This window comes from Oryctolagus cuniculus, chromosome 11 (assembly GCF_051225735.1).
Source record: "Oryctolagus cuniculus isolate XC-2025 breed Fujian yellow rabbit chromosome 11, ASM5122573v1, whole genome shotgun sequence".
NCBI classification, from domain to species: domain Eukaryota; kingdom Metazoa; phylum Chordata; class Mammalia; order Lagomorpha; family Leporidae; genus Oryctolagus; species Oryctolagus cuniculus.
In genome coordinates, this window is record NC_142877.1 from 57,540,029 (window position 1) to 57,556,714 (window position 16,686).

Consider the following 16,686-nt stretch of genomic DNA (forward strand, 5'->3'; position numbering starts at 1 on the left):
CAAAAATGTCTCGTCCAAACATCAGTTACATACATAGAACACAGATATGTTCAAGTTTTGGCAGACTACACATATTTTTTTCTTTTTTAAAAAAGATTTATTTATTTGAAAGTCAGAGTTACACAGAAAGAAGAGGAAAAGCAGAGAGACAGAGAGAGAGGTCTTCCATCTGCAGGTTCTCTCCCCAATTGGCTGCAGTGGCCAGAGCTGCACTGATCCAAAGCCAGGAGCTTCTTCTGAGTCTCCCACATGGGTGCAGGGGCCCAAGGGCTTGGGCCATCTTTTATTGCTTTCCCAGGCCATAGTAGAGAGCTGGATTAGAAGTGGAGCAGATGGGACTTGAACTGGTGCCCATATGGGATGCCGGCACTGCAGGTGGCAACTTTACCCACAATGCCACAGCGCCGGTTCCTACACATACTTTTTTTAATAGATGCTATACTCACTGTATTTTTAAAAATATTTATTTATTTATTAGAAAGTCAGATTTACACACAGAGAGAAAGGGAGGCAGAGAGAGAGAGAGAGAGAGAGGTCTTCCATCTGCTGATTCACTCCCCATATGGCTGCAATGGCTGGAGCTGAACCAATCTGAAGCCTGGAGCCAGGAGCTTCTTCCAGGTCTCCCACACAGGTGCAGGGGCTCAAGGACTTGGGCTCTCCTCTACTGCTTTCCTGGGCCATAGCAGAGAGCTAGATCGGAAGTGGAGCAGCCAGGTCTTGAACCGGTGCCCATGTGGAATGCCGGCACTGCAGGTGGAGGCTTTACCTGCTATGCCACAGTGCCAGCCCCAGTATACTCTCTGTATTTTACTGCTGATAAATATACACCTATATACTTGCCTTAATGAAATTATTTTTTCATTTTAGTTAATTAAAAATTCAAAGGCAGTGTATGATTTTGTAAAAATTCAGAAAATATGGAAAGTTAAAAATTCCCTTCAATTCTAATATTGAAATTCTTCTCTTCTACAATCAACCACTTTTTCATTTAGATTGATTTTTTTATTTGAAAGGTGGAGATACAGAGGCAGACAGAGAGAGGGAGAGAGGTCTTCCATCTGCTGGTTTACTCCCAAACAGCTGCAATGGCTGGAGCTGAGCTGATCTGAAGCCAGGAGCCTGGTGCTTCCTCTAGGTCTCCCACATGGGTGCAGGGGTCCAGGGACCTGGGCCATCCTCTGCTGTCTTCTTAGGCCATAAGTAGGGAGATGGATTGGAAATGGAGCAGCCAGGACTTGAACTGGTTCCCATGTGGGATGCCGGCACTGCAGGGGGCTGCCTTACCCACTGTGCCACGGCACTGGCCCCTAGGAGTAACAACTTTAATTTCCTATGCATCCTTCCCAGTCTTTACCACCCACTTACAAACATATGTATAGACTTAAAAATCAATAATTGAATTATATTTGTATCTAAAGCTCGATGTCTTAATGATTTGACTTCTTGTATTTTCTTGTTTAAAGATTTTATTTAATTATTTGAGAGGTAGGGTTACAGACAGAGGGAGAGACAGAGAGAAAGATCTTCCATTCACCGGTTCACTCCCCAAATGGCTGTAACAGCCGGAGCTGGGCCAATCCAAAGCCAGGAGCCAGGAGCTTCTTCTGGATCTCCCCTGTGGGTGCAGGGGCCCAAGGACTTGGGCCATCTTCTACTGCTTTCCCAGGCCACAGCAGAGAGCTGGATCAGAAGAGGAGCAGCTGGGTCTCGAACTGGTGCCTATGTGGGATGCCTGCACTACAGGCAGTGGCTTTACCTGCTATGCCACAGTGCCGGCCCCATGGATATTAATTTTGAGACTGATAGAAACATAGATATAAATGGGTTTGTTGGAAACATAAAGATGCTTACTCACAGAATGAGCACAGCATGTGGACTGTGGCATCCATGTTCCCAGCCAACTCAGATTCTATTCCTGCTTTTTTCCTAGTAACAGAATTCTGATTTTATTGGGTGACTACTGTCTGGTAGGTAGACCACAGTTCCAGCTGCTCCTGAAGCTGGTAGTGGGCGCGTGAGGAATTGTGAGTGGGACTCCTGTGGAAAATGCCCACAAAGGCTTCCTGAAAAGAGCTGACTCAGCTGACCCATGTCTTTTGTGCCCTGCTCCCTTCTTTCTTCCTGCTGCTGGGAGATTGGGCATGATGGCTGGAGCCCTAGCAGCTGCCTTATGGCCTTGAGAATAGAAAGTATCTCCTAAGGAGCTTGGAGTAGAAAGAGAAATGGTGGCTGGGCTCTGGAGGACAGCAGAACCTCTACCAGGCATTCTGGACTGCCTTCCTCTGGTCTTCTGTGAGGGAGGGAATCGTATGCCTTCATCCTCTGTTTCACTCCCCAAGTGACCGCAATGGCGAGGCTGGGCCAGGTTGAAACCAGGAGCCTGGAACTCTATCTGGGTCTTCCACATGGGCATCAGGAGCCCAAGCACTTGTGCCACCTTGTGCTGCTTTACCAGGTGCATTGCCAGGGATCAGGATGGGAAGAGGAGCGACCAGGACTCAAACTGATGCCTGTATGGGATGCTGGCATTGCAGGCGGTCGCTTAACCGGCTGCGCCACAAAGCCAGAACTTGTGTCTTGTAAGTTGCTTATTTTGTAGTTTCTATCCCAAGCAGCTGAACTGAATCCTAGCTCTTTGTAGACCTTCCAAAATGGCAGAGTTAAAAAGAGGGGCCATAACAAAAAGTTGGTCAGTTTGGTGAGGGCTAGGGGGAAAATAAAAGCATGGGGCTTCACAAAAGGAGAAATTGCAAAAGCCATGGACATTCTAACAGAGTTAGAAATTAAAAATCACAGACACATAATAATATTTAAAATGCATAAACCACTGTGGGGAAAAGAACGGTCTTCTTAATAGTTCTCGGGTAGAAAAGGACCCAGATGCTTGGACTGTTTGGGAAGTGCACGGTGGGTGACCGCTACACTTCTTTACTTGGGTTGCAGCCAGCATTGTTCTTAGAGGAACCCCTGGTGATGAGCGCTTTGTGAGAAAAGAATATGGAGCCATACTTAATATATTCAAATTTAGAAGCTGGAAAGGCTGAAGAAAAGAATAGGTGGGAATTAGTTGCTATAAAAACAGGAATTGTTGAAGCAGATTTATTTATTTATTTATTTTTAAAGGTTTGTTTTATTTATCTGAAAGACAGAGTCACACAGAGAGGTTGAGCCAGAGAGAGAGAGAGAGGTGGAGCCAGAGAGAGAGAGAGGTCTTCCATCTGCCAGTTCACTCCCTAGTTGGCCGCAACGGCTGAGGCAATCCGAAGCCAGGAGCCAGGAGCCTCTTCTGTCTCTCCCACGTGGGTGCAGGGGCCCAAGGACTTGAGCCATTCTCCGCTGCTTCTCCAGGCACATTAGCAGGGAGCTAGATCGGAAAGTGGAACAGTGAGACTCGAACCATGCCCATATGGGATGCCCGTGCTGCAGGCTGGAGCTTTAACCCACTATGCCACAGTGCTGGCCCCTGAAACAGATTTAAAAAAGAAGCAGGGGCCTGTGCTGTGGTGTAGTGGGTAAAGCTGCCGTCTGCAGTGCTGACATCACATGTGGACCCCAGTTCGAGTCCCAGCTGCTCCTCTTCTGATCCAGCTCTCTGCTGTGGCCTGGGAAAGCAGTGGAAGATGGCCCAAGTCCTTGGGCCCCTACACCCACGTGGGAGACCTGGAAAAAGCTCGTAGCTTCTGGCTTCGGATCGGCGCAGCTCTGGCCATTGCGGCCATCTGGGAAGTGAACCGGCAGATGGAAGCCCTCTCTCTTTCTCTCTCTCTCTGCCTCTCTGCCCCTCCTTCTCTCTCTGTGTAACTCTCCCTTTCAAATAAATAAATCTTAAAAAAAAGGATATAAAACTATCAAGATTATACATTATAGACTTCTGGCCTATAGCTTCAAGTACACTTTTACCTCTTCCCAGTTGGATTTAAAATGGCTCCCTATGTGGTGATATTTCCTATTTACCAGAGACAGGATTTTGGACCTTCTGGTTCTGTAAGCCACCTATGCTGCCAAATCCTGCCGCAGCCACAGCAGATGCCAGCATCAGCTTCACAGAGAAATAAATTACCTGTATTGGCAGGATGTGCCTGCCAGTACATCCACAGTTGTCCGTGGAGCGGCGCCCTCCTTCCCCGATGTGTTTCCGTTACTCTGCAAGACTCGTGTGAGACTCCGCGCTCTCTCTGAGCTCTGACTTCCATCTGCTTCTGCCTTTTCGGAAGTCTTGCTTTGTGGATGATTGACACTCTCTCCTGCACTTTAATTTACCTCGGAACTTTAAAAACAGCAATTAAACATAGGTATGAAGGCCCTCAGGGTCTGGCTTCTTTCTGTCTCTGTTTCCACTGCCTATCTCCTGCTCCGTGTTTTTCATTTCTTCTTCTTCTTCTTTTTTTTTTAAAGGTTTATTTTATTCATTTGACATTTGAAAGGCAGAGAGGGGCTGGGAAAGACAGAGATCTTCCATCTGCTGGTGCACTCCCCAGATGGTCACAACGGCCAGAGCTGAAGCCAGGAGCCAGGAGCTTCTTCTGGGTCTCCCATGTAGATGCAGGGGACCCAGCATCTTCTGCTGCTTTCCCAGGTGCCTTAGCAGGGAGCTGGATCGGAAGTGGAGCAGCCGGAACTCAAACGGGCGCCCCTGTGGGATGCTGGCCTTGCAGGTGGCAGCTTTACCTGCACTGGCCCCTGATTTTCCTTTTAGCTCCTTGAGTGCACCTTGTTTTCACCTACCCCTGGGATTTTGCACATGCTGACTCTTGTTTCTGGAATATTGCCTGCCTCTTGTCCTGCATCCTCTATCTTTGAGTAATGCTTTTGTATCTTTCGTTTTATCCCACATTCTCTGGGAAATCTCTTACGCTAACAGTTTTGGGGACAGCTGTAGTTCTGATAGGCTTCACCTGCAGGCTATCGTAGAGCCGGTCAGTCTAGAATAGACTAAGAGATTTATTTCGAACCTCCTTGTTTTCCTTCAACAAGACGAAAACTGTTCTCCTCAGTGTTGAATTCCTGGCATCTAGAACGGCCTGGCATTCAAGAAGCATGGTTGTTGTTGCCAGTGGAGTGATTTAACTCATTGACTGACTCATTTTTTAAAAAAATATTTATTTACTTGAAAGGCACCACTCTGCGGAAGCACAGCTTTTCTCTGACCTGAGGGCTGTTCTGAATTAAGTTTTGCTATTTTGAATTCCAAGTTTTTTTCTGAGCCAGAGTGAAAAGTGAACTTATAGCTGTTAATTCATTGAGTCCATTAACAACGGAATTTTGTAAACAGTTAAACATGCTCATTTTATATCGGTGTTATCAAATATTTTATTTTTAAAATAGATTTATTTTAATTACTTGAAAGGCAGAGTAACAGAGAGAGAGGGAGAGACAGAGAGAGGCAGTGACGGAGAGAGAAAGAGATCTTCCATCTATCTGCTGGTTCACTCGCCAAATGGCCACATTATCCATGGCTGGGCTAAGCTGAAGCCAGAAGCAAGGAACTCCATCCGGGTCTCCCATGTGGGTGGCAGGAACCCAAGTATTTGAGCCATCTTCCATTGCCTTCCCAGGTGCATTAGCAGGGAGCTGGAATGGAAGCGGGGCAGCCAGGACTCGAACCAGTGCTCCTTATAGGATGCCTGTGTCGTAGGCAGGAGCTTAACCTGCTGTACCACAACACCGGTCCCCACTGATTGAATCTTTGGGAAGCTTAATTTGACTGTAGGGAAAATACACTTTGTGTGGTGTAAGAGTGCTAAATATTGCCATTTTGGGGGCTCAAATTTAAATCCTGGCATTTTCCACTTAGGAGAGATGAAACCTACAACTGTGTCTCCAAAGAAAAGGAGCCACCCCGAGGTGTCTGTTGTACACGGGCACATATATCCTCTGCGCCATTGTAGTAGACATGGCCCGGTGAGGGTCTCAGCACCGACCACTGAACTGAGCACTTCCTGTCCTCAAAGGTGGAGTGTCTTCCCCGCAGGCAACACCTTTCCGTGAGTGTGACTCCGAGGCACGAGTAATATTTCCGCTCTATCGGTGCAGTGCTGCCTGGGCACCTGACTCTCTTTTGAGGTGAGTCTGTTCTGAGCAAGTCCCCCTTATATGAGTAGGTGTTTTTTTTTTTTTTTTTTTTTTTTTAATCTGGGGGATGTGATGATCACAGTGGGGTTTTGTACTTTCTGTGATGGAAGCAGCCGGTAAAAAACATTTAAAATGGGTATTAAGGACGAAACCTGGAGTTGCCACATTTTAACCAAGTATTCCTATTATTGTTAATGCACACAAATGAACTGAGTTTGGTAGAGCATTGCTTTGCATTTCCGCCATAGTCTCTTGTAGCACTGAGAACCGCTTTAACACACGGCTGCATCTGGAAGGCTGCTACTGGTGACAGCGTTTCTTTCTGCAGCTCGTCTTCCATCCCTGCAACCTCTCCCTCGCCCCGTCCTGCTCTCAAGGACGGACGGCACGGGCATGCACGGCTGGGGTCAGCCATCGCCTTTAGGTCGTGGATGGTTGTGGAAGAAGTAATTGACACGTGTTCCCCTGCCAGTCACGTGGTGTGACATCCAGTTGTTCAGTGGCCTATGAAGTGACCTGTGAAATGCACAATATATCAAGGCACAGATGGTCAGAGCTGAACCTGGGAGGTGGAGCAAGATAGGTGTGGGAAAAGAAAGGAACATGCCTTATTCTGCAACAGTCATACAGAAAATAACCTGCTTGCCTTGCTATGGAGGCTTTGTTATTTACTGTATGGTACAAACTGATTTGTTTGACTTATTTACTTATTTGTTTATGGTATTGATTTTTTAATTTTTGAACACTTTGGAATGCTTTTGGCAGCCGTGGGCCAAAATAAGAAGAAATTAAATGGTGCTGTGCGTGTTTTAGAGAAACTTGCTGATGAGTCTGGAACTTGTACACCATGTTTGTCGCCGCTGACCGTCCGGCACGGGGAGGGCGGTGCTGTCGCTGCTCGGGAAAGCCCGCAGGCACGGGTCCGCAGGAGAGGCAGAAGCATCTACTCCGAGCTGCTGGGTATTTAAGGGGCTGCTGCAGGACAACGATTTCACCCCTGCAGCTGCGGAAGGCACCCCTCTGTGGAAGCACGGTCAGAGAGAAAAGCCGGCTGTTCTGAATTACGTTTTGCAATTTTGAATTCCAAGTTTTCCTGAGCCAGAGTGAAAAGTGAACTTAATAGTTGTTAATTCATTGACCCCATTAACAAAAGAATTTTGTAAACAAACATGCTCATTTTATATTGGTGCGATCAAATGTTTTATTTTAAAAATAATTTTATTTATTTGAAAGGCAGAGTGACAGAGAGAGAGAGAGAGAGAGACCTTCCATCCACTGGTTTGCTTCCTGAATGGCCGAAGCTTCATTTGGGCCATCTTCCATTGCCTCCCAGGCATCTTAGTAAGGAGCTGGGTGGGAAACAGAGTGGCTGGGACTTGAACTGGTGCAACAACACAGGATGCCGGCAGTGCAGGTGGCAGCTGAACCCGCTGTGCCACATTGCTGTTCCCCAGACGTTTCAGGTAGAAGAAAATCCGCTAATTCCAATCAGGACTCCATTCCTCCCTGGTCCACTCCTCCGCCCAACCCGTTTCTGGAATCAAAGGAAAGCTTTTGGAAGTTTACTTGACATTATTGTTATTACTATGGTAAGTTTAGTTAAAAAGCTTAATATTGAATAAAATCTTTGGTAGGCCATCAAGTTACATTAATAAAAGTAAAAAACTTTTATTTTTATGATTATTTATTTGGAAGTCAGAGTTACAGAGAGGAAGGGCGAGAGAGAGAGAGAGAGAGAGAGAGAGGTCTTCCATCGCTGATTCACTCCCCAGGTGGCTGCAACCTGCCAGGATTGAGCCAGCTGAAGCCAGGACCAGGAGCTTCATCCAGGTCTCCCTCGTGGGTGCAGGGCCTCAGCGTCTTCTGCTGTTTTCTCAGGCCATTAGCAGGGAGCTGGATCAGAAGTGAAACAGCTGGAATGCAAACCAGTGTCCATTTGGGATGGTGGCTTTACCCGCTACGCCATAACAGTGGCCCCATTGCAAATCTTTAATCAAAAATATTCATTAAGTGAAGTGCTGACAACTTTATCCTCAGAAGCTTAGTAAATTGCACTGATTGCAACAAAGCATGCAAACAGAAGAACCTTGAGATTTATGAGCATGAAGGCAAGTGAAAAGCTGAGCACATTAAATGATGAGCACTCAGACAGTCCACCGGGTTTAGTTTTGAGGTTTAGACTACCTCATCCTTCTGGGAAGACTGTTTTGATAGTGCTTCCATGTTAAATGAAAAAATTGATGGTTTCTTCTGTAATTGGGTGACATGGAGAAGGCCTTTGATTTTTCCCCTTCTAAAGCTGGTGAAATGTTGAAAGAACCATAACAAAAGATCGTTTATCAGCTGAAGTGCTTGGGCCCCTGCACCTACAGGGGAGATCCAGAGGAAGCTCTCGGCTCCTGGCTTTGGCCTGGCCCAGCCCTGGCCATTGTGGCCATTCAGGGAGTAAACCAACAGATGGAAGATTCTCTCTCTCTCTCTCTCTCTCTCTCTCTCTAACTCTGCCTTTCAAATAAATAGGAAAAAAAATTTTTAAAAATTAAAAAAAAAAGATTGCTTATCCATTCATCTTGTCTTCTAAAAATATTTGCCAAGGGAGCTGGTGCTGTGATGCAGTGGGTTAACGCCCTGGCCTGAAGCGCTGGCATCCCATATGGGCACTGGTTTGAGACCTGGCTGCTCCACTTTCAATCCAGCTCTCTGCTGTGGCCTGGGAAAGCAGTAGAAGACGGCCCAAATCCTTGGGCCCCTGCACCCATATGGGAAAACCCGGAGGAAGCTCCTGGCTCCTGGCTTTGGATATGCGCAGCTCCGGCTGTGCGGCCAATTAGGGAGTGAACCAGAGGATGGAAGGCCTCTCTCTCTCTCTCTCTCTAGCTGCCTCTCCTCTCTCTGCGTAACTCTGAATAGCTCTTTTGAATAAATAAATAAATCTCTTTTTTTTTTGACAGGCAGAGTTAGACAGTGAGAGAGAGAGAGAGAGACAGAGAGAAAGGTCTTCCTTCCATTGGTTCACCCTCCAAATGGTTGCTACAGCCGGCGCGCTGCGCCGAGCCAAAGCCAGGAGCCAGGTGCTTCTCCTGATCTCCCATGCAGGTGTAGGGCCCAAGCACTTGGGCCATCCTCCACTGCACTCCCAGGCCACTGCAGAGAGCTGGACTGGAAGAGGAGCAACCGGAACAGAATCCGGCGCCCCAACCGGGACTAGAACCCAGAGTGCCGGCGCCGCAGGGGGAGGATTAGCCTAGTGAGCCGTGGCACTGGCCCAATAAATAAATCTTTAAAAAAATTGCCAAGTTATGGTGTTACAGACAGGATAGCAATATAGTACCCATGAAAATATTGGAATAGAATAGTTTTTGGCAGAATTTTCTGAGTTTACTGGGTAACAGAGCATTTTTTTGTTTTAAAGGTTTATTTATTTGAAAGTGTTACAGTGAGAGGTAGACAGTGTGGGAGAGAGGTCTTTCATCTGCTGGTTCGCTCACCAGATGGCCACAACAGCCGGATCTGTGCCAATCTGAAGCCAGGAGCTTTTTCTGGGTCTCCCATGCGGGTAAAGGGGCTCAAGGGCTTGGCCGTCCTCCTCTGCTTTACCAGGCACATTAGCAGGGAGCTCATTGGATGCAGAGCAGCTGGGACTCCAACCTGCGCCCACAGGGGATGCTGGCGCTGCAGGCTGGGGCTTTAACCCACTACGCCACAGCACCAGCCCATCATAGAGCATTTTATCACCTGAAATATGTGGTCTGCAGGAAAGAGTTAATTGAAGGTGCTAGCAGTTGCAATGTATTCATCATACAACACAATTTTGTCAAGAGTTACTGCCAATTTCGATAAAAATAATGTGATGATACTGAAAAAAATCCTTCGGAATCACACCAGCACTATGGTATTAAAGACAGATAACAGCTAGAAAGCAGATTAGAGTCTCTGAGCACAGCTGGTCCTCTGCTTCCTCAAACTCCACACCTGCGAATTCAATCCATTGCAGAAAATATTTGAATAAAAATTGCATCTGTACTGATCATGTGCAAACTATTTTTTCTTCTCATTATTCCCTAAAGAATACAGTAAAACAACTATTTCTGTAGCATTTACATTGAATTCGGTTTTGTAATAAACCTGGAGATGATGTAGGGAGTATGGGAGGGGGCACCATTTTATTTATTTACTCTTGCCATAATATTTTATTTATTTATTGCTGAGGGAGCATATTTTAAACTCACATTATAGGGGCCAGCGCTGTGGCATAGCAGGTAATGCCGCCACCTGTGGTGCTGGCATCCTATATGGGCGCCGGTTCAAGTCCCGCTGCTCCACTTCCGATACAGCTCTCTGCTATCGCCCGGGAAAGCAGTAGAAGATGGCCCTTGCACCCACATGGGAGACTCAGGAAGAAGCTTCTGGCTCCTGGCTTCAGATCAGCTCAGCTCTGGCTGTTGGGGTCATTTGAGGAGTGAACCAGTGGGTGGAAGAGCTCTCTCTCTCTGCCTCTCTATAACTCTGCCTTTCAAATAAATAAATAAATCTTAAAAAAAAAAAAACTCACATTATAGTCAAAGGCTTAATGACTCTACTAAATAAAGATTCAACAAATAAAAAGTGGAAACACCAATAGGAAAATAGGCAAGGGCTACCAACAATTACGAAATGAAAAGATATTCAACTTTGCCCATATAAAGTAAATTTTAAGATAGTCATAAAATCATCAGAATTGTAGTAGTGTCTCATTCCTGTCAATCTGTTTATTGACAAAGATTTAAAACAGAATTTGCCAAGACTCTGTATTTGTAGCAAAATTTATATGAGGGGCGGGAGCGATCTCAGGCATGTTGACCATCTGCGGGTTGCTTTTTCTCCTCAAGGACTCCAGTTTCCTTCCCCTGTCAAATCTTCATCCCTGTTAGGATCAATACGTGAGCTGTGCTGTCCCCCACTCCCTGGAGGAAAATTTTAATTCTTTACTGAAGCCAGAACGAGCACCCCCAAGAGAGCCGGTGCAAGGAGACGCCATGACTACATAACCTGCGGCGATCACGGGGCAGGGCCTCCTCAGGGGCTGCAGGTGCGCAGCTGAGGCAGTGAGGAACTGAGGACGGTACTTGCAGCGCAGCGCCCCACCCCGCAGGCTTCCTCAGCTTCTGCTCTGAGCCAGCGGGGGAGGAGGAACATTGGATCCAAAGTCCCGATTTCCTTTGCCGGCCACACAAATAATAAACTGTCTCCTCATGTCGAACCTGGTGTCTCGTCTCAGAGTCTAGAACAGTGGGCTTATTGTGCTGGTCCTACAGGATCACTCCTCAAAAATAAATCAAGTGCTTTCAGTATCTGAATCTCATGAAAGAAGATTTATATATATATCTTTTAAAAATATATTTTAAATATTTTGAAAAATATACATAGGTATAGATTTTAAAATATATTTAATATTTTGAAATATATTAAAATATCTTAAAACTGCATAATATATATTTTTATAAGAATATAAAATTTAAAATATATATGTATTTTAAAAGCTGGCAGAGACTCACTGTGCTGGTGACTCACTCAACACCATGTTCCAAAAAAACCCAGAAGTTCAGCAAAGGTTGAAATTATTCATTGAAATTTTGTGAAACAGAACCATGGTGCTATGATTCCGAGTTCCTCATGTGGTTTGGTGTCGTGGAGGCATAGATTCTGCCCATGGAAGTTCCCCAAATCCTGCTTTGACTATTTCCTCGCCACTGAGACCAGACCTGACAACCCAGCGCCGCTTTGTCCCTGGGAGTCTCTCTGATGTTTTCTGCTTTTTCTTAGCAGTGAGACGCAGACAAGGAAGGCCCAGGGCTCAGGGCCAGCTCCCAGTGTTGTATCTTTAGAGACTTGCATAGACTCTCTGACAAAGCAGTCATCTCAAGGTATTACCAATTCTGATGCATCCCTCCTGGGAGCTGGTCATTCTCCGGAAATTGACAGGCCATTTGATTAAAGCTTGCTCGCCCTGGGAGATCAGGTGGATTATTTCTGGTTAATTCCTCACAGTTCTAGAGGGAGAAACACAGAGAATTACAGAATAGGGGTCACTTGCATTTTAGTAACTTAAAACATATTTCAGGTACAAGTGTTGAAGTTTCTAGAAGCTAATAGGTACATCAGGACTCAAAACCATGCTTTAGAAAAAATAACATCAGTAGAATAATTACTCTGAGCACATACGGTACACACGCACAGCAAGTCAGGGTGCAGGGGCTGGAGAGTTTGCATCCAGTACTCCCACCTCACTGATCACTTCCACGGCTTTCTCTCCATAGTTGCAGGTACATTGGGAATTGTAGGGTCCCTCTGCCAAAAAAGCCCGGGCACCATAGCCATCATTCTGTGAGGTTTCCAGCCTTTGTCAAAGACTGGGAAGTTCCTATCACGGCATCATCTTTCCAGGCTGGTAAGAAGCAGTGGGTTCAGGGGCCGGTGCCATGGCTCACTTGGTTAATCCTCCGCTTGCAGCGCCGGCATTCCATATGAGCGCCGGGTTCTAGTCCCGGTTACTCCTCTTCCAGTCCAGCTCTCTGCTGTGGCCCGGCAGTGGAGGATGGTCCAGGTCCTTGGGCCCTGCACCCGCATGGGAGACCAGGAAGAAGCTTGCTCCTGGCTCCTGGCTTCGGATCGGTGCAGTGCTGGCCGTAGCAGCCATTTGGGGAGTGAACCAACAGAAGAAAGACCTCTCTCTCTCTCTCTCTCTCTCGCTGTCTATAACTCTGTCAAAAAAAAAAAAAAAAAAAAAAAAAAAAGCAGTGGATTCAGGAAAGTTTTGTTAAAGTCAATAATAGGGGGGCCTGCGATGGGGCGTACTAGGTAAGTCTCTGCCTGCAGTGCCCGCATCCCATAAGGGTGCTGGTTCTCATCTCCAAGTGTTCCACTTCCATCCAGCTCTTTGCTAATGTGTCTGGGAAAGCAGTAGAAGACAGTCCAGGTGCTTGGGCCTCTGCACCTGTGTGGGAGACCTGGAAGAAGCTCCTGGCTCCTGGCTTCAGATCTGCCTAGCTTTGGCCATTGCAGCCATTTGGGGAGTGGGAAGATCTCTCTCTCTCTCCCTTCCTCTCTCTCTCTCTCATTTGTAAATAAATAAGATTTTTTTAAATGAAAAACTATCTTCTGCTTGAGGCATCATAGTGAAATTAACCTGTCCATATTCTCCTGGTTTGAACCCTCTGACTTGAACTATTTTTTTTAATTGACAAAAGAAGCAGTTCTTATGTTATTCTTTGCTTGGATAAAAAAAAATTGTTTATTTCAAGAGTAGAGATATCTATTTTTTAAAGATTTATATATTTTACTTGAAAGTCAGTTACACAGAGAGAGAAGGAGAGGCAGAGAGGTGTCTTCCATCAGCTGGTTCATTCCCCAGTTGGCTGCAATGGCTGGAGGTGGACTGATTGAAGCCAGAAGCCAGGAGCTTCTTCCGAGTCTCCCATGTGGGTGCAGGGGCCCAAGGACTTGGGCTGTCTTCTACTGTGTTCCTAGGCCACAGCAGAGAGCTGGATCGGAAGTGGAGCAGCTGGGACTCAAATTGGTACCCATATGGGATGCTGGGACTGCAGGCTGTGGCTTTACCCGCTATGCCACAGCGCCAGCCCCGAGATATCTTCTGTTTACTGGTTCACTCCCCAAATGCCTGCAATAGCCAGGGCTGGGCCAGGCCAAAGGCAGGAGCCCAAAACTCAGTCCAGGTCTCTCACTTCAGTGGCAGGGACCCAAGTCCTTGAGCCATCCCCTGTTGCCTCCTGGAGTGCCCACCAGCAGGAAGCTAGAATTGGGAGCAGAGCCAGGACTGGAACCCCGGTCCTCTGATATGAAATGCAGGAGTCCCACGGGGCCTCTCAACCACTGTGTCAAATACCTGCTCCGTGAGCTCCTTTTCTGACGGGCAGAGGACCTGTCTCAGCCATGTTTTCGATACAGAGTTAACACCTCTGAACTACCTTCTGAGTAGCTGGGGGCCCATCAGGAGCCACTGCAGCATCCGAGGGCAGTGTCCCTCCCTGTACGTGTGGTTCATGGAGCTGGGTGAGCTCATCTCCCATCCGGTCTTCAGGGATCGGGATGATTCCAGGTGCTCACTGCCCCGAGGGTAAGAGGATGTCCCATTCTCCTGCTCTGTCCAAATCCATTTCAGGGTAGGTCAGCTGGAAGGCACTGAGGTGGAGAGCGGGGACCAGTATGAAGATCTGCACTTCAGGGGCTGGTGGTGTGGCATAGCATGTAAAGCCGCCGCCTGCAGTGCTGGCATCCCATGTAGGTGCTGGTTCAAGTCCCGGCTGCTCCATTTCCAATCCAGCTCTCTGCTATGGCCTGGGAAAGCAGTAGAAGATGGCCCAAGTCCTCAGGTCCCTGCACCCTCATGGGAAATCCAGAAAAAGCTCCTGGCTCCTGGCTTCGGATCGGCGCAGCTCCAGCTGTTGCGGCCATCTGGGGAGTGAACCAGCAGTTGGAAGACCTCTCTTTCTTTTTGCCTCTCCTTCTCTCTCTTTGTAACTCTTTCAAGTAAATAAATAAATCTTTTTTTTTTTTTTAAAGATCTGCACTTCCAGCTCCCCTTTTCTTACTACCATTCTAGCTACCTGATTACTTTGCTGCTTCCTTGGCGATGTGACTGTCGGTCCGCTGATGTCCAGGACAATGTGTTGTTCCTACCTCGTTGGGCAGCGTGGCTGCCTCTAAAAGGGCAGGTGCGTCTTCTGCGTTTTACTCTCTCTTTTCCTATGGTAAGAAGTAAATTTCCTGTTGCTCTGTGGGAATGGGTTCTTCCTTCTTGCTAAGCAAGAAAGTGAAAGTGATGATTTCTGCCCTCTGGGTGGAAGTTCCAGGTGGCAAGGATTTTGCCCCTAGGATCTGTTACCTCCGAATACTCGGCCTTCCTTTGCCCTTGACCCATGACCTTGTTCCCATTTGAAAACATCTCTAAGTCTGTGTCTTCTTTTTCTTCTTCTTCTATTTATTTTTTATTTTATTTTTATTTTTTTTGACAGGCAGAGTTAGACAGTGAGAGAGAGAGAGAGAGAGAGACAGAGAGACAGTTATAGACAGTGAGAGAGAGACAGAAAGGTCTTCCTTCTGTTGGTTTACTCCCCAAATGGCCACTACAGCCGGCGCTGCGCCGATCAGAAGCCAGGAGGCAGGTGCTTCCTCCTGGTCTCCCATGCGGGTACAGGGACCCAAGCACTTGGGCCATCCTCTGCTGCCTTTCCGGGCCACAGCAGAGACTGGAAGAGGAGCAACTGGGACAGAACTGGCACCCCAACTGGGACTAGAACCCAGGGTGCCGGTGCCACAGGTGGAGGATTAGCCAAGTGAGCCACGGTGCCGGCCTTCTTCTTTTTTAAAAAGATTTATTTTATTTATTTGAAAGCATTACACAGAGAGGTAGAGACAGAGACAGAGAGAGAGAGAGAGAGAGAGAGGTCTTCCATCTGCTGGTTCAGTCTCCAAATGACCACAACAGCAGGAGCTTGGGTTGCGCCAATCCAAAGCCAGGAGCCAGGAGCTTCATCCGGGTCTCCCACATGGGTGCAGGGGCCCAAGAACGTGGGCCATCGTCTGATGCATAGAGCTGGATCGGAAGTGGAGCAGCTGGGACATGAACCAGCACCTGTATGGGATGACTGCAATGCAGGTTGTGGCTTTGTCCACAGTACTGGTGCAATCTAGTTGTTTTAAAAAATATGCTACTGGTTGATTTGTACCTTCTCCCACCCTGCCCCCCAGCCACAACCCCAGTGCACGGACCCGTAAACTCAACTCCTGCGTCTTGTGCACAAAATTTTCAGTTTTCTCAAATTGTGAAATCGTTGATTTTCTTGGATGGTTTGGAATTCTCTTTCATGTTCTGTAGCCTTTGACAGCTTAATCTCAGCCTTTTGCAGTCAGTCCTAAATTGGGATCCAGTTGTGGCAAGAGCCAGGCACACTGAGGAGTCCCTGGGGTTGGCTCCAGGTCACAGGTGCAGCTCCCTTTTGATCAGGGAGTAAGTCTGTCCTCTTGCTAACATAAATATCAACTCCTTAACTGCGGGCTGGGAAATTTGAACCTTTCACTGAGAGACCTTGTAATCTCGCTGTGCCAAGAAATTTAAAGTGACTTATTTAGGTCTGAAGTCTCTTTAGTTTTGCTGGCCATCAGAACATCATCCACCTATTGAAGCAGGGTCCCTTCTGTTATTTTGATTCTCTGAAGTCTTTGGCTAAAGCTTCTGCCAAGTTAGGTGGAACATTTGAAAAACCTAGTGGTAGCACAGTCCAGGATTTTTCCATCATTTGTTCCTGAGACTCCGGGCTCAGAGGTATGCATAGAAAGTCTTCCTTTAAATCTAGCAGGGAATCAGCGGAAGCCCCTGGAAGGAGGTGGATGATGTCTCAGGATCTGATTATGACTCCCAGATCCTGCACACACCAGCTCTCACTGGCTCCTGGTTTTGCACAGGAAACATGGGAGTATTGTCAGGAGAGTGACAGGGCCCAGTGAGCCCATTTTTCAGGCAGACGTCTATTAATGCTTGATTCCTGCCAAAGCCTGCCTTGTTGGAGAGCACTGTTTGATTTTAGGAGCCCAGCTTTTCCCCGTAGGTTCTGT

At 47.1% G+C, this 16,686-nt stretch overlaps 1 long non-coding RNA gene across 32 annotated transcripts in view; it reads left to right on the forward strand.

The window, feature by feature from the left end:
- Window positions 1–16,686, forward strand: part of LOC103348286 (uncharacterized) — a 160,124-nt gene that overhangs the window by 69,247 nt on the left and 74,191 nt on the right. For 4 of the 32 annotated variants that reach the window (XR_016216121.1, XR_016216114.1, XR_016216135.1 and 1 more), the window contains one exon: window positions 14,675–14,786. The exons of 26 other annotated variants lie outside the window; for them this stretch is intronic. This is a non-coding gene — a long non-coding RNA (uncharacterized LOC103348286). Of the gene's footprint in view, window positions 1–5,797; window positions 10,623–14,674; window positions 14,787–16,686 lie in introns of those variants that run through there. 2 more of the 32 variants (XR_016216138.1, XR_016216116.1) reach the window with 1 other exon arrangement.